General features: G+C 45.8%; 1 protein-coding gene across 6 annotated transcripts in view; it reads left to right on the forward strand.

Annotated features, from left to right (window-relative positions):
• The window catches only part of LOC148146864 (uncharacterized), a 67,886-nt gene that overhangs the window by 13,261 nt on the left and 33,573 nt on the right, over window positions 1–21,052 (forward strand). The window contains exon 1 of one of the 6 annotated variants that reach the window (XM_087996347.1): window positions 1,542–3,172. The exons of the other annotated variants lie outside the window; for them this stretch is intronic. The gene's annotated coding sequence lies outside the window, so the exon portion shown is untranslated. Of the gene's footprint in view, window positions 1–1,541; window positions 3,173–21,052 lie in introns of those variants that run through there. 6 annotated transcript variants of the gene reach the window in all.

Below are 21,052 nucleotides of genomic sequence, written 5' to 3' on the forward strand. Positions count from 1 at the left end.
AAAGCTACAGTCTAGGTTCCCATGCCCCTGCAGAGTTAGTTTAAACCTTCCCCAAGTGTAGACCATCCTGTTTATAGAGGTCCCACCTTCCCCAGAAAGAACCCCAGTTATCCAGATACCGGAATCCCTCCCTCCTGCACCATTCCTGTAGCCACGCATTTAACTGTTCTCTGTCACTATTCCTCGACTCTCTATCACGTGGCACGGGTAACTAACCAGAGACAACAACTCTGTTTGTTCTAACTTTGAGCTTCCAACCTAGCTCCCTGAAAGCCTGCCTAACATCCTCAGCCCTCTTCCTACCTATGTCGTTGGTGCCAATGTGGACCACGACTTCGGGCTGCTCCCCCTCCCCCCTAAGGACCCGGAAAACACGATCAGAGACCCTTGCACCTGGGAGGCCCCAATAACTATTGCTCTGCTCTTCTCCACCCTTCCCTTCTGAGCAACGGGGACAGGCTCCGTGCCAGAGGCCTGAAACCCATTGCTTACCCCTGGTAAGTCCCCCCCCCCCCCCCCCCCCCCCCACAAGTATCCAAATGGTATACTTGTTCTTGAGGGGAACGGCCGCAGGGGGTCCCTGCACTGGCTGCTTCCTCCCAGGCCCCCTCACTGTCACCCATCTGTCTGCAATCTTTGGAGTAACTACTTCCCTAAAGCTCCGATATGTGACCCCCTCTGCCTCCCGAATGATCCTAAGTTCATCCAGCTCCAGTTCCCTAACACGGTCTTGGATGAGCTGGAGATGGGTGCACTTCCTGCAAGTGTAATCAGCAGGGACGACCATGGCATCCCTCACCTCAAACATGTTGCAAGAGGAACATTGCACTGCCTTCACTGCCATCCCTCTAAAAGTAACATTTTTTTTTTAAAAACTAGGTCTAAAGAATAGAACAAGCAAAATGCAGCACTTACCTACTTACCACAACGGGTCTTATTATTATGTTAGAGGAGGAGGGTGGATGGGAGACTCTACAGTTGTAGAGTCTCGGGTTTAGCCGCCTTGCTGATATATATGGTCACTGCTTTCCTTCCCGGCTGTCCCTCTGGTCCTCGTCACTTCCCCCGCTGCTCCCGCTCCTTCTGTGAAAGGGAAAACACCGCTGTCCGCTACCGGTAATAATGTTTTTAAAAACTGCCTTACCTTAGCTGCAGTCTTCCGGGTTCGTCTTATCTCCGCTGCTGCTCGCACGCGTACCAATCGCTATGATGTCTCAGAAATGAAAGTGGGCGGATAACCTGGCATCGACCTAGACACCAAAAAAGACAATGGCAGAAACAGCTCTGTAAACCCTGCAAAATCCTTCTCACTAACATCTGGGCGCTAGTGCCAAAACTGAGAGAGCTGTCTCATAGACTAGTTAAGCAACAGCCTGACATAGTCATACTCACAGAATCATACCTTCCAGGCAATGTCCCAGACATCACCATCATTTCATATGTCCTTTCACACCACCAGCAGGACAGACCCAGCAGAGTGGCAGCACAGAGGTATACCGTCGGGATGGAATTGCTATGGGAGTCCTCAACAGTGACTATCTACCCCATGAAGTCTCATCGCTTCAGGTTAAACACGGGCAAGGAAACCTCCTGCGGATTACCATGTACCATCCCCCTTAGCTGATGAATTGGTACTCCTTCACATTGAACAATATGTAGAGGAAGCATTGAGAATGGCAAGTGCACAAAATGTACTCTGGATTGGGGATTTCAATGTCCACCATCAAGAGTGGCTCCGGTACTACAGGTCGAGCTGGTCTGGTCCTAAAGGCATAGCTGCTGGACTGGGTCTGCAGCAGATAGTTAGGGAACCAACAAGAGGAAAAAACATAATTGAACTCATCCTGACCAATCTGTCGGCTGCAGATGTATCTGTCCATGATAGTATTGGTAAGAGTGACCAGCGTACTGTCCTTGTGGAGACTAATTCCTGCTGTCATATTGAGAATAACATCCATCATGTTGGATGGCACTATCGCCGTGCTAAATGGGGCAGACTTCGAACAACTCCAGACTGGGCATCCATGAGGTGTTGTGGGCCATTAACAGTAGCAGAATTGTACTCCAGCACAATCTGAGACTTCATGGCCGAGCACATCCCCACTCAACCATAACTATCAAGCCGAGGATGAACCCTGGTTCAATGCAGAGTGCAGGAGGGAATGTCAGGAGCAGCAGCAAGCATACCTGAAGGTGAGGTGTCAACCTGGTGAAATGACCAAACAGGACTACTTGCATGCCAAAGAGTATAAACAAAAAATGATGGAGCTAAGCAGCCACAACTCATGGATCAGATCTAAGCTCTGCAGTCCTACCGCATCCCAGTTGTGAATAGTGGTGGACAATTAAACAATCCACTGGAGGAGGAGAGTCCACAAATATCCCCATCCCCAGTGATGAAGAGCCCAGCACATTAGTGCAAAAGACAAGGCTGAAGCTTTCGCAGAAAATTTCAGCCAGAAGTGCTGAGTGGATGATCCATCTCTGCCTCCTTCAGTGGTCCCTAGTATTACAGATACTAGTCTTCAGCCAATTTGATTCACTCAACATGATATCACAGAACAGTTGGAGCCAAGCTGTTCCAGTACAGTTGCAACACTGGTATCTACCCAACAATGTGGAGAATTTCCCAAGTTATATCCTGTATGTATCAAGCAGGACAAATCCAACCCAGGCAATTACCATCCCATCAGTTTCCTCTCGATCATCAGAAAAGTGATAGAAGGTGTTGGAACAGTGCCAACAAGCAGCACCTGCTCAGCAATAATCCTCTCAGTGATGCCCAGTTTGGCTTCTGCCAGGGCCACTCAGCTCTGGACCTTATTACAGCCTTGGTTTAAACATGTTGTGGGGAAAATCATCAGCCTCTGAGTCAGAACCAAGGGTTCAACAGCAGAGTTCATTATCCAAGGAAATACCAGAGCTTCGCGGAGAGAAAGACACCAACAGCACAGTGGTCAGCTGTGATTCTGTAAGGCGAAAGTGAGTACTGCAGCTGCTCGAGATTACAGTCGAGAGTGTGCTGCTGGAAAAGCACAGCAGGACATACAGCATCCGAGGAGCAGGAAAATCGACATTTTGGGCAAAAGCCCTTCATCAGGAATGAGCTGCAATTCGTCTCTCCACCCAGAGCACATGTCAAGATACTTTTATACATTTTGCAATATAATAGGTCAGTGATGAAGTTATTATCTTTGTAACATAGTTTGTTTATTGTAAACATTGCAGAATTGTTGATAGTTTCGGTGCAGTCATTGTCAGTTCCAGTGTAGCCTTTGTTAATTTCAGCATGGTTATTGTCTTGGGGCAAAGCCTGGTTTGTCAGGCAGTACTCGCACCAGGATGCGGCTTCCTGCTGCTGGGACCTCAGGAAAGATTTAGAGTTCCCCTGCCTTGTCCTTATAGTCCTATTTGTCAATTACAGATTTCCGCATCCCTTTCAATTGGGTACTTAATTCTATCTCATAAAGTCATAGAGATGTACAGCAAAGAAACAGACCCTTCGGTCCAGCTCGTCCATGCCGACCAGATATCCTAACCCAATCTAGTGCCACCTGCTAGCACCTGGCCCATATCCCTCCAAACCCTTCCTATTCATATACCTATCCAGATGTCTTTTAAATGTTACAATTGTACCAGTCTCCAACACTTCCTCTGGCTGCTCATTCCATACATGTACCACCCTCGAAGTGGAAACGTTGCCTCTTAGGTCTCTTTTATATCTTTTCCCTCTCATCCTAAACCTATGCCCTCTAGTTCTGGACTCCCCTATCCCAGGGAAAAGACTTTGCCTATTTACCATATCCATGCCCCTCATGATCTTATAAATCTCTATCAGGTCACCCTTCAGCCTCCGACGCTCCAGGGAAAACAGCCCCTGCCTATTCACCCTCTCCTTATGGCTCAAATCCTCCAACCCTGGCAACATCCTTGTAAATCTTTTTTGAACCCTTTCAAGTTTCCCAACATCTTTTTGATAGGAAGGAGACCAAAATTGCATGCAATATTTCAACAGTGGCCTAACCAATGTCCTGTACAGCCGCAACATGACCTCCCAACTCCTATACTCAATACTCTGACCATTAAGGGAAAGCATACCAAACACCTTCACTATCCTATATACCTGCGACTCTACTTTCAAGGAGCTACAAACCTGCACTCCAAGGTCTCTTTGTTCAGCAACGCTCCCTAGGACCTTACCATTAAGTGTATAAGTCCTGCTAAGATTTGCTTTCCCAAAATGCAGCACCTCGCATTTATCTAAATTAAACTCCATCTGCCATTTCTCAGCCCATTGGCCCATGTGATCACGATCCCATTATAATCTGAGGTAACCTTCTTCGCTGTCCACTACACCTCCAATTCTGGTGTCATCTGCAAACTTACTAACTGTACCTCTTATGCTCACATCCAAATCATTTATATAAATGATGAAAAGTAGTGGACCCAGCACTGATCCTTGTGGCACTCCACTGGTCACAGGCCTCCAGTCTGAAAAACAGCACCACCCTCTGTCTCCTACCTTTGAGCCAGTTCTGTATCCAAATGGCGAGTTCTCCCTGTATTCCCATGAGATCTGACCTTGCTCACCTTACTGAAGTCCATATAGATCACATCTAATGCTCTGCCCTCATCAATCCTCTTTGTTACTTCTTCAAAAAACTGACTCAAGTTTGTGAGACATTATTTCCCACGTACAAAGCCATGTTGACTATTCCTAATCGATCCTTGCCTTTCCAAATATATGTACGTCCTGTCCCTCAGGATTCCCTCCAATAACTTGTCCGCCACCAATGTCAGGCTCACTGGTCTATAGTTCCCTGGCTTGTCCTTGCCACCTTTCTTAAACAGTGGCACCATGTTAACACATACCATCGACTTTTGTCTTTTAGTGAACCCACAGTGATGCCACCTGTGATTATTGTCTCTGACAATTGCATTGCTCCCCCGGTCATTAATTCATCTGGTGATAGCCCGGTTGTTTGATTTGTGATGGCTCTTAATTTCATTAGCATGGCTGGCAGCACTTCAGCCCATGTTCTCCTGTGGTGTGCATAGCTGTGGCTAAAGTATTTTTGAGCATTCTATTCATTCTGTCTACCTTCCCTGAGGTCTGGGGTGATAGAGAATGTGAAATGTTTGTCTAATACTGAGTAATTGGCAGACAGTCTTCATAACCTTGCCTGTAAAATGCATCCCTTGGTTGGAGTCAATCTGGAGGGGTACCCCTCACCTTGAGATTACCTCCTCTGCTAATATTCTACAGTGCAGCTTTTGGTCGGGAATGACTCTACCCACAGGGTGATTTGGTCTATGATGACCAGGCAGTACATTTTTCCATGGGAAGGTGGTGGTGGCCCAGTGAAATCTGAAAGTGTTCCCAGGGTCTTCTTGATCTGGGCTGGTGTCCCATCCTAACTTTTATTGGCTCTCCCTGGGTTATGTTGTGCACAAACCATGCCATCTGCGACAGTATTTTGTCACGTCTGTTCCCATTCCCTTCCACCACCGCGCTCTTCCTCGGCTTGCTATCATGGCCTCTATACCTGTATAGGAGAGCACGTGGTACAGTTCAAACAATGTGTTCTGTATACACGCTGGTGCTGCCACCTTGTCTGCTCGCCTCCAGACACTATCCTCTCCTTTGAATGCCCCCTGCAGTTCCCAATTCTCTCTCTCTTTCTCTCTTTCTTCCTGTGGGGTGGTCCTCCTGGAGCTGCTGTATTTGGATAGCGTCTTTTGCTAGTTCAATAGTGGCTATTGCCAATGGCTTCTTGTTCTAGGGCTTTCTGAGCTGCTCGGTCTGCTGCCTGGTTTCCTTTGAATTTTAGCCAACCTGGACTCTCCTTTGCTGGCTCCTTTTGATGGGCTTTTATTTTTATTACTGAGCCTCTTTTGACGGTTCACTGGCACACAATAGTGTCTGAATTCTTAATTGGTGTCTGATAGGGGCTCCCCCTGTGTTGATGAACCCTCTTCTACCTCATGCCACCATATAGTCATGGACTATACCGAAGGCATGTTGACTGTCTGTATATATATTCACAATTTTTCCTTTTGCTAGTTCATGTGCTTTGGCAATGCCACCAGTTCTGCTACCTGTGCGAACTCACTTCCATCAATCCTTCTGGACACAACTGTTTCTAACTTATCATTTACCACAACCCATCCTGATTGGGGCAACCCTGCTACATATTTTCGTGGCCTGTCCACGAAGAGGGTCTCCTCAGCTGTGACTGGGGCGTATCTTTTACTCTCCACCCATCTTCATCCTCTTCTATATCCTCACAGTTGTGGGATTCCACCGGGTCTATAATTCCCTTAGCTGGGTTTTCTCCCCGATCCCTAACTATTACCACAGACTGACTTGAGGGTAAAATAACTGCCTCCCACTTTGCCTTTCTCATATTGGAAACGACCCTCAGTTCCCCTCTGTTTAGCATCTCTACTAGAATGTGTTTCATTGGAGGATAATATTCCCTGTCATTACTATGTGTTCACTAACCCAACGGCCCAAGCAGCATAGTCTAAGGCTGCTATGCGCCTGGGCAACCCAGTGCATACTGGCCCTTCTGTAGTTGAGTAGTACCCTACGAGCCTTCTCCTGCTACCGTGGTCATGGGTGACCACTGCAGAGTATAATCATCCCTCATTATTACAGTGGATGTGAAAATCCTTGCTGGGATCTGGCAGCCCTAGACCGGGGGCCAATATGAGTCGAATTTTAAGCTGACTGTATGTCTCCTCCTGTTCTGGCCCCCAAGTTACAGGTTCCAAGGCGGGCTTGCCACCTTTAATTAATCTCTGGATCGGTTCAGCCAATTTTGCGAACTCGGGTTTCAGGCTCCAACTGTAGTTGAATAGCCCCAAGACCTTTCTGACTCCCCTGACAGTGGAGGTCGTGGCATCTGTTGCTTTGCCTTCTTGTGGTCATTGGGCATTTCTTTGAGTCCCTGGGATATAAGGTGTCCCAGGTATAAGACTTGTAGTTTGCCAATTAGTGCCTTTGTGGGGCTAACTTTTAACCCTGCAGTTGACAATTCCTGTAATACTAGACATAAAGCTTCCTGGTGTCCTGACTCGGATTCTGAGGCAATTAGGATATCATCTACATATTGGAGGGCAGTGCTACCCTCTGGTAAATCATTCTCTTTGGAATGTCGTTCATCACCCTGTGGAAAATAGTTGGGCAATTGTGAAACCCTTGTAGCAGGAGAGTCCATGTGTACTGCCTTTCCCTTACTGTAAAAGCGAATTTATTCTGGGACTCATGGTGTAATGGGATAGACCAGAACCCGTTGGCTGTGTCTAAAACAGTAAATATCTTGTGTTCGAGGACCAAGCCCTTTAAAATGGTGGAGGGGTCTGCTACAATGGAGTGCAATTTGGGGGTGACCTTATTTAGAGCTGAAAAATGTGTTGCTGGAAAAGCGCAGCAGGTCAGGCAGCATCCAAGGAGCAGGAGAACCGACGTTTCGGGCATAAGCCCTTCTTCAGCAAACCTTATTTAGTCCTGTCCAATCAATGGTGAGCCTGTAGCTCCCATCAGGCTTTATTACTGGCCACGTTGGGGAATTGTCCCCTCTTTATCCCCTCTCTACCCCTGTCTACCCCCCTCCCCACTCCAACCTCTCACCCTCACAACACGCAGCCCTCCACTCCCTCTGCTCCAACCCCAACCTCACCATCAAACCAGCAGGCAAGGCGGGTTGCAGTGGTACTTTAGTGCACTGACCTCTACACAGCTGAAGCCAGATGCCAACTGGCTCCTCCTACTGCCCCCTTGACCATTACCTCACCCACCATCACCAAACCATCAACTCCCAAACCGTACACAACCTCATCACCTCAGGTGATCTCACACCCACAGCTTCCAACTTCATAGTTTGGGAACCCCAATTTTGCCTCTTACCCAAGATCCACAAGCCTGACTACCCTGGCTGACCCATCGTCTCAGCCTGCTTCTGCCCCACCGAATTCATCTCCACTTATCTCGATACTGTCTTATCCCCCTGGTCCAGAAACTCCCCACATATGTTCAGGACACCACCCACGCCCTCCACCTCCTCCAAGACTTCTGTTTTCCTAGCCCCCAACACCTCATCTTCACCACGGGCATCCAATCCCTTTGCACCTCCATCCACCATAACCCGGGCCTCCAAGCCCTCTGTTTCTTCCTATTCTAACGTCCCCACTAATACCCTTCCACAGACACTTATTCATTTGGCTGAACTGGTCCTCACCCTCAAAAAAGTCTCCTTCGAATCCTCCTACTATTTCCAGACGAAAGGGATAGCCATGGGCACTTGCATGGGCTCCAGCTAATCCTGTCTCTTTGTCGGCTACGTGGAACAGTCTATCTTCCGGAGTTACACCGGCACCCACCTTTTCCTCCATTACATTTATGACTGCATCGGCGCCACCTTGTTCTCCCACAAGGAGGTTGAACAGTTCATCAACTTCACCAACACTTCCCATCCCGACCTTAAATTCACCTGGACCATCTCTGACACCTCTCTCTCCTTCCTGGACCTCTCCATCTCCATCAACGGTGACCGACTCAACACTGACATTTTCTACAAACCCACCAACTCCCACAGCTACCTGGATTGCACCTCTTCCCACCCTGCCTCCGCCTCTGCCACATCTGCTCCCAGGAGGACCAGTTCCACCTCAGAACACACCAGATGGCCTCTTTCTTTAAAGACTGCAATTTCCCCTCCCATGTGGTTGATGATGCCCTCTAGCGTATCGCATCCATGTCTCGCACCTCCGCCCTCAAGCCCCACTGTTCCAGCCGCAACAAAGACAGAACCCCCTCGTCCTCACCTTCCGCTCCACCAACCTCCACAAACATTGCATCATCATCCGCCATTTTCGGCACCTACAAACAGACTCCACCACCAGAGATATATTTCCCTCCCTACCTCTATCTGCTTTCCGTGAGGAGCATTCCCTCCACGATTACCTCGTCAGGCCCATGCCCCCTAACAACCCACCCTCTCCTCCTGGCACATTCCCCTGCCACTGCAGGAATTGCAAAACCTCCATCCACACCTCCCCCCTCACCTCCGTCCAAGGCCCCAAAGGAGCCTTCCACATCCATCAAAGTTTCACCTGCACTTCCACAAGTCATTTACATGTATCTGTTGCTCCTGATGCGGTCTTCACTACACTGGGGAGACTGGACGCCTACTCGCAGAGCGCTTCAGAGAATATCTCTGGGACACCCGCACCAATCAACCCCACTGCCCCGTGGCTGAACATTTCAACTCCCCCTCCCACTCTGCTGAGGACATGCAGGTCCTGGGCCTCCTCCATCGTCAGTCCCTTACCACCCGACACCTGGAGGAAGAACACCTCATCTTCCGCTTTTGGGCCCTTCAACCTCATGGCATCAATGTGGACTTCACCAGTTTCCTCATTTCCCCTCCCCCCCACCTTATCCCAGTTCCAACCTTCCAGCTCAGCACCATCCTCATGACCTGTCCCATCTGTCAATCTTCCTTCCCACCTATCCGCTCCACCCTCCTCTCTGACCTATCACTTTCACCCCCACCTCCAACCACCTATTGCACTCTCAGCTACCTTACCCCCAGCCCCATCCCCTCCCATTTATCTCTCCACCCCCAAAGCACCCAGCCTCATCCCTGTTGAAGGGCTTTTGCCTGAAACGCCGATTCTCCTTATCCTCGGATGCTGCCTGCTGTGCTTTTCCAGCACCACTCTAATCTTGACATTGGGGAATTAGTTGTACTTGTGGTTTCTTTCATGATTCCCTGTTTCACTAGTCCTTTCACTATCTCCAAAACTGCTTTTTCTGCTTCAGGTTTTATTGGGTGGGGCTTTTGCTCCCGTCCGGATACCCGTATGAGGTCTATGTTAACTAGATTTGTATCTAACTTGGTTTCTGCCCATGCTCTGGTGGTTCCAAATCCCCCCATTTCATGGTTCCAATCTCTACTGGTGACTGTAGCCACTTTAAGAGTTTCAAGGTGACTTGTAAGTTTCCCAATCTCAGTCTTTTGACCGTCCTGTCTGGGCCAAATCCATTTTCCTTTCGTACAATCGATTAGAACATTATATTCTCTCATGAGGTCATTGCCCATTATGGTGCCCTCATTATTTTTGCATACGTAGAATTTCATGGAGATATATATATATATTGTTTATTTCTACAAGGGTAGTTTCGCTGGTGTTTTATCCCCTCCTATCCTGGTTAAGTGAATCATTTTATTTGTGTGGGGTAAGGGTAAGTTTGTGATAGATACGGCCACCCCTGTGTCTACTAGCATTTCACATTTCCTCCCTCCTATTACTGCGGGCACGTAAATTCTTCCCTCTTCCTTACCCTCACAAATGGGGGTAGCTGGTTGTCAGCTCTGCTGACCTCAGGACTCCCACGTTTCCACGGTGTTCCGAGTGGTGTTTAGGGGTGCCCCATGCTTTTCCCAGCACACTGCTTCTATGTGTCCTATTCTGTTGCAGTGGCTAGAGTATTTTACATTGTTCCCTGCTCTATTCCCCGCTTGTGGGGCCCCACATTCTCTAGCAAAGTGCCCCTGTCAGCCACAGTTGTGGCAGGATAGTTTTATTCTACTCTCACATCCATTCTGGTAGGCTGCTTTGTCAGGTCTTGCCTTTATTGCAGGAGCTTCTGCCTCCTGCACCCCACTAGCCCACTCAATTAGATCATCATAATCCTGGGACATTATTACTCTCATTTTCAGGATGGCTTGGTGGGCTACAGAGAGCACATCTGCAAAAGCTTGGATGAATGCCTGGTCCCCTGTTCTGGGTTCGCTTGCTCTGAGCATTCCTGATAAACCCTAAATAATCATTCCACATCCTCAGAAGCTCCTTTCCCTTTAAGTTGCTTAGTGGTCGTGATCTTGCTCCAGTTTGTGGGAGCATTTCCTAGCACCATCTGGATTTCCTCTTTAAAATTGGCAAAGGGGGCCTGCTGGGCATCTATCTCGGCTGTAAGGGCGCTGGCATGTGTTCACCATCCTTCCCTGAAGCTGCTGAGGCATCGGGTGGGCCAGCTACCTGTCTCCACTTGTCTGCTGGGCAAGCTGCCCAGACCAGCTGGTGTATGTCTCTCAGGTGTAGTTGGTCCCCTACTCATACACTATCCAGTTCTTCCCAGAACCTGGTGTTTGCGCTTTGGGGCTGTAATTTGCCTAGGGAGGCCATAATTTGCTGCTGCGCCCCTTTATATAATATAGGGTTTATAATTCACTTTGGGCTGTAAGTGTGTTCGTCCTTTAGTAACTGGCACTAAGTTATACTCTTGGACGGTTTGTCCAACAGATGGAGCAGTTGGTCTCTGCTGGACAGTCTCGTAAGAAGGGAGTGAATCCACATCTGAATTTTTGTGCACCTTTCTTAGCTCCTGCTGTAACTCTTGTATTCTGTCCTCCAGCTCTTTAACTTGTTCCTGGCCCTTTGCCTCCATGAGTAGGTGGAGACTCACTTGTTCAATTAGGCCTGCTAATTGGTATACTAACATTAGTTTTTAGTTTTATTCCCTTTCTGTTTATCTATCCACTCTCTCTGTTGTGCTAATGTCTGGGATGGATCCCAACTGCTTTTCTTCATTTGCTCTATCAACTCTTGTCTGTCTGCTTTGTATTTCTCAATAAGAGAACCTGCAGTATCCCCCTTAAAACTTTGATCTGCCATTTAGCAGATTGTGTACTTCAGGTACCACCAACAGTAAAGTGTTGCTAAGGGGTCTTCTCTAACCCCTGGCCAATAATACTGTCCTCGCACTGTCCGTACAGCTGTAGCAGCCTCCTAGCAAGGTGTGCTGTCAACTGGTGGGACTTCTCTACTCTCCCTGCCACGACTACTACTCGGTACCTACCGATCAGCTGGGAATGCTGACTCAGTAGGATGCGCTCTCTACTGGGACCCCTATACCTCCGGGCCACCTCTACTGACCCAATGCCTCCAGATAGGCCCAGAAACCTAACTCTAGCCCGGTGTGCTCTCTACTGGTGGGACTCTTTACCCTCCTGGCCACCGCCATTATTCAAGCTCTCTCATTCTACTGCAGACTGACAGGGTATCACGGTTACTCACAGTGTCCACACTCCCAACCTTGGTACCATTGAGTCAGAGTGATCAGCTCCTCTTCCTCACCGCAGTGGAATTTACAAGTACAAACAGCACCCAACTTTTAACTTTAACTGGACTCTGTGTTGTTTGCCCCTACAGAGTCCAATGTAAATATTGCCACTTGTGCTTCACAACTCCTAGTCCCCTTGGCATCTCAATTCCCACTTCAAATCCCAACCTTCACCTGAAGGGGCTACCTCTCTTTAACAGCCAGTTTAGGGTAGGGTTTTTGAGACACGCACTACCTTGTCCTCTGGCTGTTTCAGCGCAAGCAGCAGGTTTTTACAACTGTTACACAGTTAATGCTTATTCTCCACAGGCATGCACCTAAATTTCTTAACTCAGTACTCTTGCAAGTTAGACATTACAATTGGTATACCTTTTAAACTGTGTACTTGGTCTGGTCTGACTCTTTCCATTTGTGGGTACAAATTGGTTCTTACCTCAGCTCCCTGATCGTGGCCTTCGACTAGGGCACCAGTAATAAGAACCCTGCTCATAGTGCCAAGTTGTGGGGAAAATCACCAGGCTTGGAGTTAGAGTTGGGGTTCAACGACAGTTTGTTGTACAAGGAAATACCGGAGCTCCGGGGAGAGAGAGACACCAACAGCATAATAGTCACCTGCAATTCTTCTCTCCACCCAGAGCACATGTCAAGATACTTTTATATATTTTATAATATAATAGGCCAGTGATGAGGTTATTCTCTTTGTAACATAGTTTGTTTATTGTAAATATTGCAGAATCGTTGATAGTTTCGGTGCAGTCATTGTCAGTTCCAACACAGCCTTTGTTAATTTCAATTTGGAGATGCCAGTGTTAGACTGAGGTGTACAAAGTTAAAAATCACACAACACCAGGTTATAGTCCAACAGGTTTATTTGGAAGCACACTAGCTTTCGGAGCGTCACTCCTTCATCAGGTGATAGCGATGCTCCGAAAGCTAGTGTGCATCCAGTTAAACCTGTTGGACTATAACCTGCTGTTGTGTGATTTTTAACTTTGTTAATTTCAGCACGGTCATTGTCAGTTTCAGTGCAGATATTGTCAATTTCAGCATCTGCGCAGAAGTCCATTACTATAGTAATGGGTGCTAATTGTTCTTCCTGAGAAGGACGATTACTGCAACCCTGGCTATTAGCACTTTGTATTGAGTCTGTTCCAAAATTAGCATTTCTGTCAAAGGTGTTGGCTGGACCAAGACACTTCGGCAAGCAGTATGTGCTACTCATGTGTACTCTCTCCCCCACTCGCCTTAAACTAATTAACTGAGTTGTGAGTGCATTGTGCTGGCATTCTGGTGGCCCCAGGCAGTATCTGTGTTTGCTCTGCTGTTTCTCTCCATATTGTGATCTGGTGACCATCTTGTGTGTCAAGTGGCCAACTTATGGCTCAGCAGCCATCTTGTGTGTCCGTGTGCCCAGTGTCACCTTGCCCCGTGCCATTTCCCACTTCAGACAAAAGAACTGAATTCCAGAGGCGAGGTGAGAGTGATAACCCTTGACATCAAGACTGCATTTGACCGAGTGTGGCATCAAGGAGCCCTAGCAAAACTGGAATCAATGGCTATCAGGCGGCAAACACTCTGGTGGTTGGAGTCATATATGATTCAGAGACAGATGGTCATGGTTGTTGGAGGTAAGTCATTTCAGCTCCAGGACATCTCTGCAGGAGTTCCTCAGGGTAATGTCCTCGGCCAACCATCTTCAGCTGCTTCATTAATGACCTTCCCTCCATCATAAGGTCAGAAGTGGGGATGTTCGTCAATGATTGCACAATGTTCAGCACCATTTATTACTCCTCAGATATTGAAGCAGTCCATGTTCAAATGCAACAAGACCTGGGCTTGGGCTGGCAGGTGGCAGGTAACATAAATGCCAGGCTATGACCGTCACAAAAAAGAGACAATCTAACTACCGCCCCTTGGAATTTAACAGTGTTACCATCATTGAATCCCCAAATTCAACACCCTGGGGGTTATCATTTACCAGAAACTCACTGGACTCACCACATAAACACAGTGGCTACAAGAACAAGTCAGATGCTAGGATACTGCGGTGAGTAACTCACCTCCTGACTCCTCAAAGCCTGCCTACTATTGACAAGGCACAGTAAGGGGTGTGATGGAATATGCCCCACTTGCCTGGATGAGTGCAGCCATAACAATGCTCAAGAAGCTTGACACCATCCAGGACAAAGCAGCCCACTTGAATGGCATTACATCCACAAATATCCATCTCCTCCACTCCTGACGGTCAGTAGCAACAGTGTGCACTATCTACAAGATGCCCTGCAGAAATTCACCAAAGATCCTCAGACAGCACCTTCCAGTCTCATGACTACTTCTATCTAGAAGGACAAGGGCAGTAGATATATGGGAACACCACCACCTTCAAGTTCCCCTCCAAGCCACTCTCCTGCCTTTCATTCACTGTCGCTAGGTCACCACCATCTCAAGGGTAACTAGGGACACCCATGAGCCATGAGTGAATATAAAAACACAAATCTTCAAAGGGAGAAGGACAAGAAACGAGAAGTTAATAAAGTCTATGGAATCCTTGGCTTCAGAAACAGAGACAGTGTGCGCAGAAGCAAAGACACTGTGCCATCCCTTTATAAAATACTATTAGGCCCCAACTAGAATATTGTGGACAAATATGGGCACCACATTTTAGAAAGGAAGCCAATACTTTGGAGATAGTCCAAAGAGATTTACTTCTCATGGTTTGACAAGACAAACTGGTGTTCTCTTTAAAGCAGAGCAGGTTAGAGTGAGATGTGATTGAAGCATTAAAAAGAAGCCATCAAACAGCACTGGGAGGAGCACATGAGAGACCTCCTCAACCAAGTGTCTGTCGTCGGTCCAATTGTCCTTGAATGCATCCCACGGCAAGTTATACGCCATGAGCTCAGCAACACCCCAGCCCTGCACGAAGTAGAGAAAGCCACCCACTAGCTTAAGAACAACAAGCCTGCTACAGCATATGGTATCCCCACTGAGGCATTGAAGTGCGGAGGCAAAGAGCTCTTGCTGCAGCTATATGCCCTTGTCTGCCTTATCTAGAAGGAGGAGAGCATCCTGGGAGAGCTTTGAGGTGCCAGAGTCATGAGCATTTCAAAAAATGGAAACCAATCCAATTGTAGTAACTACAGAGGAATTTCCCTGCTGTCGACCATTGGAAAAGTCATCGCCAAGGCTCTCCTCAGTCGTCTCCTCCCTGTGGTTGAGAAACTCCTCCTGGAATCGCAGTATGACTTTCGGCCATGAAGGAGCGCAACGGACATGATTTTTATTGCACGACAGCTGCAGGGGAAATGCAGAGAAAATAACCTACTTCTGTACATGGCCACCTTTAGTTTCAGAAAGGCCTTTGACACCATCAATCGGGAAGAATTGTTGAGCATCCTTCTCTGCTTTGGTTGGACCACAAAGTTTGTCACCACTCTTTGCCTGCTTCACAATGCCATTGAAGTTGTGGTAATGACAAATGGCTCAACCACTGACCTATTCTCCGTTCGGACCAGTGTCAAACAGGGCTGTGTTATTGTTCCAACACTGTTTTCGATCTGCCTCGCTGCAATGCTTCACTTCACTGCTGTCGAGCTCCTCGCTGGAATGGAGCTAACTTAAAGAACCAGCAGGAAATTATTCAAGGAGGAGAAAGTGAGGTCTGCAGATGCTGGAGATCAGAGCTGGAAATGTGTTGCTGGAAAAGCGCAGCAGGTCAGGCAGCATCCAGGGAACAGGAGAATCGACGTTTCGGGCATAAGCCCTTCTTCAGAAATCCCATTCCTGAAGAAGGGCTTATGCCCGAAACGTCGATTCTCCTGTTCCCTGGATGCTGCCTGACCTGCTGCGCTTTTCCAGCAACACATTTCCAGCAGGAAATTATTCAACCCTAATTGACTTCAAGCCAAAACCAAAGCCACCCCAATTGGTGTTATCGAGCTGCAGTATGCAGATCATGCTTGCATTTGTACAATCTCTGATCCAACACCAAGATCATGGTTTACAGAGCTGTGGTATTATCCGTCCTCCTGTTTGCCTTTGAGACACGGACTGTCTACAGCAGACATCTCAAGGCGTTGGAGCAGTACCACCAACATTGCTTGCAGAAGATCTGCAAAACCACTGGGAAGAAAAATGCCCCAACACCAGCATCTTCGACCAGACCAATATCCCTAGCATTGAGGCACTGACCATCCTTAGTCAGCTGCAATGGGCTAGGTACATCTTCTGCATGATTGACACAAGACTCTCCAAGCAGGTGCTCTATGCCCAGCTTCAAAATAGTGAGCCCCAGGGACAGAGCATGTGCTTCAGTGACATCCTTAAGGCCTCACTGGCGAAGGGCAGCATTCTCACAAATACCATGGTATCACTTGCTCAAGACCATCTAAAGTGGAAGAGTAGCAGATGGGAAGATGTCGATCACCTTAAGACTTGGCATCAGGAAAAAGCAGAAGCCAGGCAAAGACAGTGAGAGAAGAGTGCTGCCACAGCTATGCCTCACCCAACCCATCCCATCCCATGGCCACCTTGTGTCCCAAGTGTAACAGAGCCTGTGGGAGCCACATTGATCTGTACAGCTATCTACGAACTCATCCTGAGAGTGGAAGAGAGTTGTCCTCGTCTGTGAGGGGCTGCCAATGATAACTCACCTTCCCCTTAGTCTATGTTCCCATCCTATTTTAGATTACCTTTCCTTCATTCCTTTGTATTTGCCCTTAATTAAGTTGAGACCACTGATTTGAGACCGTAGTTGCCCTTCCTCAAACTGAATTTGAAATCTTGCCATATTGTAATTGCTATCCCTTGGAGAATCCTTAACCATGAGATCTCTTATTAATCCTACTTAATTACACATTAATGTCTCTACTGCTGGACTGGGTACAAGTCCCACCAGTTCCAGATAACATCTCTAAATAGGTTGATTAGGCAAAATGCGTTAAACAAAAAAAAATTACACGTTAACAAATCTAAAATAGCCTGTTCCCAAGTAGGTAATGCAAAGTACTGTTGTAAAACAAAACATTCTGATATACTCTACAATTTCATCTTCTGTGTTACCCATGTACATATGATTTTTCCAATCAGTATGCAGATCAAAATCACCCAAGACAGTTGCAAGCACCGTCTTACATGCTTCCATTATTTCCTGATTTATAACTTGTACTATTAGGAGGCAATTCTTCAATAGCCTACAGACAAAACCCACCATGATTTCTTTCTTTTATCATTCCTTATTGTTATCCAAATCGATTTCACATCGTGATCTATTTCACCCGTATTACTATTCACCACCGCACTGATACCTTCTTTTCTAAGCAAGGGACCCTTTTGTGGCACAATGGACCAGGAGGCCCAGGTTCAAGTTCCACCTCCAGAGATGTGTAATACCATCTCTGAACAAGTTGATTAGAAAAAAAAGTAGTTAACAATGCTACCCCACTTCTGTTTGCTTTTGCCTATTTTTCTAGAATGTTGAATACTTTTGAATATTGAGCTCCCAGTCCTGATCACTCTGCAACCAACTAGAGCCCTAAGCTTTGACTTTTTACCATTGTTACTTATTCTAATTTCTGCACAGTCTTCTGTTTATATTTTCTTCCCCCTCCAGTCATACTTTGACTATCATTCATCTCTGATTGTTTCTTTTGATTTATTTTAACTCCTAACTCTTCCCATCTTTCTACCCGCTAATTAGTTTAAAGCCCTATCTACAACACTAGTTGTACAATTCAATGGGACACTGTTCCAAGCATGGTTCAAATTAAACTTGTCCCAACAGAAGAGCACTGTTTTTCGCTTGTACTTGTACTTGTGCTAGTGCCCCATGAATTGGAAGCCAATTGATAACCTCCCTTCCCAACACTGAGCTGAAGTTTATTGAGCAGCCAACTCTTGATGCACATGTGATTTCCATGGATTGAACTCCAGCTCCCACATATTACATCTGCAGCACATCACCTGTCCAGTCATCTCTGGTCTATTTAAGTCATTAATTTGCAAGTTACATATTTTCAAAGTGAATTTCCTGCTGTGCTCTTCAGCTGTACTGTTGATTCCTGATGTAAACTACTAGCCAATCAAAAGAGACATGGAACAAAATACACTTACCTGTCACCTTGTTAGAAACTCAGCTGTACACCATAGCCTTTCATTCATAGGATAGCACAACACTTCTTCCTTATCTAATATATATCACTGTCAGGTACTGAAAACAGCAATAGTGCCTGTGGATTAATTTATATGCCGTTGTTTCAAAACCTCGTATTCTCACAATATTATTCTTTGAAATTAAATTGTATGCTCATAAAATAACCCCTTAATTGAGGTATATTTACTATGCACAATACAAAGATTTGCATAAGCAATTTATCATCTTATTGGGATAAGAAAACAAGTCACTGGACTTAAAATATTAACTCTGTCTTGTCTCAGACCTGCTGAGCTTCTGTAGTAATTTCTGTTTTTGTTTCAGATCTTGAGCATTCATTGCTTTATAATTATGCAATACTTCTGTCAATGGTTAGAAATAGCCCATTTAGAAATTTTAATGCCAGAGGTCAGTTAAATTTAATTCAGTTATTCAATCCAAACAAAAATCGACCAAAATCATAAATATACACACAATTTAAGAGAGGCTGTTGTGATATCTTTGAGATTTCAATACCTTCAGTTTAAATTTAGCACTGAATTGAATGTTTTATGTATTGATCTTTAACATTGATAATTAGACAATACTTTGGGTGTGAATGAAGATTTCATACTTTTTTTACGATTAGTTCTGGGATTCTATAAAATGGAACAAATGAAACTTGGTTTGGTATGTTGGAATTCATACTTAGATTAAATGCGGTTGATCTGAAATCAACACTTTAAAAAATTCTCCACTCTGCCTTGATGCGTGGAAATGGCTAACAATTCTGAATTTTGAACCTGGCTTAAAAATGCACAGTATTGTAAAACTGTTTCTTTAATTGACCCATTTTCTATCAAGACTTCAAATCCAATGAACATAACAGGTACCTTTGTATGGCTTCTCACATCACCACACTTAATTTCACAGCCATATTGAATAATTGTATAACATAAAATACTTAATGGAATGAATATATGATTTTATCTGTCATGACACCACAGGAAAACCTTGGAATTGAGAACCTTCAAAGGCCTGAGAACTAAAGTACTCAGCTGATTATAGTGTTTTACAATCTATTTACTACTTGTCACACTTATCAAAGATAGCTCTTCCTCTGTTTATTTATCCTATTGATTGTTAAAATCTTTGCAATTTATCTGAAACTTAAAATACCACAATGATAATTGGCAAGAATCAAAGTGCAATTGTGTGATTAGAGCCTATGGTTTTCTCTCCAACCAGCAAAAATTCCTAGAGTTAGAGTTAATATTGACTGATTCTTCCAATGACTATATAGTCTCAACAAATCAAAATTGTCACACTTTGCCACAACTTTAATTACTATTTGGACAAAATGTGCAAAGTTCCATTCATTAAGTAGAAAAAATGCAACAGTAAGAAGTTGATGTCTCAATGTCAAAGCAATTTTAATTCATTCATGGGATATAGGCATTGCTGGCTGGGCCAGCATTTATTGCTTTAGTTACCCTTGAGGCAGTGATGATGAGCTGACTTCTTGAACTGCTTCAGTCCTTGTGTGGTTTGCATATCCAGAATTTTGACCCACCAATATTGAAGAAATGACAGCATATTTCCAAGTCAGGGTGTTGAGTGGCTTGGAGGGAACTTGCAGGTAGTGGTATTCTCATTGATCTGCTGCCCTTGTCCTTGATGGAAGTGGTCGTGAGTTTGGAAGGTTTTGCCTAAAAGGACATAGTGAATTTCTGCAGTACATGTTGTTGAAAGTACACACTGGAGTGACTGAATGTTTGTGAATGTGATGACAATCAAGCAGGCTGCTATGACCTGGATGGTCTTCAGCTTCTTGAGCGTACCCATCTACTCAAGTGCAGAGTATTCCATCACACTCCTGATTTGTGCCTTGAATATAGTGGATGGCTATGGGAATCAAGAAGTGAGTTACTCACAGAAGAGTTCCTAGTCTTTGACCTGCTCTTGTAGCCTCTATATTTATACGGTAAGTCATAGTCATAGAAACATAGAGCACGGAAACAGACCTTTGGACCAACTCGTTCATGCCGACCAGGTACCCTAAACTAACGTAGTCCCATTTGCTGGCATTTGGCCCATATCCCTTTAAATCCTTCCTATTCATATACCCATCCAGATGCCTTTTAAGTGTTGTAATTATACCAGCCTACATCACTTACACTGGCAGCTCATTCCATACACATACCACCTTCTGCATGAAAAGGTTGTCCTTTGGGTCCCTTGTAAATCTTTCCTCTCTCACCTTAAACCTATGTCCTCTAGTTTTAGACACTCCACCCTAGGGAAAAGACTGGGGTCTATTTACTCTATCCATGTCCCTCATGATCTATAAACCTCTGTAAGGTCACCCCTCAGCATCCAATGCTGCAGGGAAAGTAGCCCCAACCTATTCAGCCTCTCCCTGTAACTCAAACCCTCCAAAGTTGACAGCCTCCTTGTAAATCTTTTCTGAGCCCTTTAAAGTTTCACAACATCCTTCCTATAGCATGGATACCAGAATTGAATGCAGTATCCCAAAAGTGGCCTAACCAATGTCCTGTACAACTGCAACATGACATCCCAACTCCTATACTCCATGCACTGACCAATAAAGCCAAGCACACAAAATACCTTTTTTCATTACCTGGGATGCCACTTGCAAGAGTCCAGTTTGGTTTATTAATTGTAACCCCCAGGATGTTGATAGTAAGGGATTAGGTATGGTGAAACCACTGAATCTCAAAGGGCGATGACTAGATTGTCTCTTGATTGGAGATGGTCATTACCTAACA

The sequence above is a fragment of the Chiloscyllium plagiosum genome, unplaced genomic scaffold (assembly GCF_037043375.1).
Source record: "Chiloscyllium plagiosum isolate Xiang-an unplaced genomic scaffold, Cpla_swu_hap1 HiC_scaffold_18, whole genome shotgun sequence".
NCBI classification, from domain to species: domain Eukaryota; kingdom Metazoa; phylum Chordata; class Chondrichthyes; order Orectolobiformes; family Hemiscylliidae; genus Chiloscyllium; species Chiloscyllium plagiosum.